The 2,070-nt window shown below is 54.3% G+C and overlaps 1 non-coding gene across 1 annotated transcript; it reads right to left on the bottom strand.

The window, feature by feature from the left end:
- Nucleotides 1-1,788: 1,788 nt before the first annotated feature.
- LOC121102723 lies at nucleotides 1,789-1,952 on the bottom strand. The gene has a single exon (XR_005834798.1). It is a non-coding gene; the product is annotated as a U1 spliceosomal RNA (small nuclear RNA).
- Between the last annotated feature and the right edge of the window lie 118 nt (nucleotides 1,953-2,070).

The raw sequence follows: 2,070 nt of genomic DNA, 5'->3' as shown, positions 1-2,070 counted from the left end.
GCTGTAACCACCTGCTTGTGGTGAGAGATAAATTATGAGTTTTATTCTCACTTTGGGTAAAGACGGTTAATAAAGATGGCCACTCCAATTACCGGTTGAGTTTAGGAGGAACTGTGTGTGTGCCGCAAATGTTGCTGTCAGGGCCTCTTCTTGAGAACAAGTTAGTTATTTTAAAGATTTCATTTATTTGAGGTGGAGAGAAAAAGCATGAGCTGGGGAGAGGGGTAGAGGGACAAGCAGACTCCCGACTGAGCGGGGAGCTCGACGTGGGACTCGATCCCAGGACCCAGGGATGCTTACAAGACTGCGCCACCCAGGTGCCCTTTGAGGGCAGGTTCTTGAGAACTTCTATGTAATGAGCTGTATCTGCCTGCCTATATAACAGGGTAAACTTTCTTACCGTTACAGAATGAATGGTGCCCCCCACCCCTCGTCCCACATTCGTAGGCTGAAGACCTAACGCCCCCCATGTGACTGTATGTGGAGATAAGAGACACAACTCATAATTTATCTCTCACCACAAGCAGGTGGTTACAGCCTGGAGCCAGCAACGACCCAGCCCAGAGACACAGGGACAGGGGGCACCACTTCCCCCGCTGTTTACATCTCAAAGACATGGCTTCCTGGCCCTGGAGACCACCATCGCTAGCTTGCAAGACAGGCAAGAGATTTATTTAGCGGTTAATAAAATTGACATGTACCTCAAAAGGACAGAACAAGAATTTATAAAGTTCCTAAGGGGGAGAAACGTCTCTTGCCCTTTTGGCACCAGGGGAAAATTCTACTGTTTGCTCTTCCATCACCCGCGTCCTGGTGGCTGTGAGGTCCGGGGAGGACTGGACTTAGGATGGTGAAATGGCAGTATGATCACCGGAGGAAAGGTCCCTGCCAGAACGGCAGCCCCTCATCTTCAAATACAACCGCACGTCTCCTGGGGACATACTCCTGGGCAGTCAGGAGATTCCAGCGTCCGTGGAAGGTCTTTTTTGGATGGCCGGCCAGTCTCGCCGGGTCTCCCGCGTCCATCAGAGGAGGGCCTCCGTTTGGGGAGGGCCTCACAGACCCGCCTCCGCTGTCTCCACACATGGACATCTATGTACTTGCGAGCGCGAAGAACGACGCAGTTGCAGACGTTCCCGAAAAGCCCACCGCGCGGAACGTGGAAGCTCACAGTGGCGCCGCCCATCTCTCCCATCTCTCCCATCTCTCCCATCCCCCGGAGCGATGAGCTAGCTCTTTGATCCGGCCTCTCCGGGGCAGGGGCTCACTCCGACAGGTCCTCCCAAGCCTCACGGCGACAGACCGCGTGAAGTCTGCGTGCAATTCCGGATGCCGGCCCATCTTCCTCTCACTGCTCACCTAGAAACTCCCGTGCCCCAGGGCAAGAGTACATCTGCATCGTTATGAAAGGCCTCAAATTCTTCCCCAGCCACTTGTTACCTGGCCAGCTTGGGGGTCGGATTCCTAATTTAGGAGCGACCCTCCGAGGACAGACTTCACTGTGCTTCCACCACCCCCGGCAGACACCCTATCGGTCTCATAACTTTTTGTGCGTCAAGAACTCCTCACCCTCAGACGAAGGAACTCAGTTCGAGTCGGACTGAAACAAGTCAACAACTTGGAAAAGCTTTAAAAAGTTCCTTTTTCGGACACCACCTATAGAAACAGGAATTCTCATCTCACAGCGATCGGGACGCCACAGTGATGCCAACCACCAACAAGAGCCAAGTAAAAGAGAACAACGAAAAGCAAAATAGCCTTAATCTACCGTTGTAGACACAGAAAAGCCAGGGGAAAGCGCGAACGCAGTCCCCCACTACCACAAATTATGCAGTCGAGTTTCCCACATTTGGGGAAATCGCAGGGGTCAGCACATCCGGAGTGCAGTGGATAAGCCTCGCCCTGGGAAAACCACCTTCGTGATCATGGTATCTCCCCTGCCAGGTAAGTATGAGTTCCTCGCCCCGCCTCGACACGCACCCTCGCGCTCGCCCCGCTCCTTACTCACGGTCCCTTCCCTCCCGCCGCCGCCCCTCCACCCGCCCCCTGCACCACCCCCGCCCACACCTC

Source organism: Ursus maritimus, unplaced genomic scaffold (genome assembly GCF_017311325.1).
Source record: "Ursus maritimus isolate PB19 unplaced genomic scaffold, ASM1731132v1 scaffold_1453, whole genome shotgun sequence".
Lineage (NCBI taxonomy): Eukaryota > Metazoa > Chordata > Mammalia > Carnivora > Ursidae > Ursus > Ursus maritimus.
This window is presented reverse-complemented; position numbering and strand designations above follow the sequence as displayed.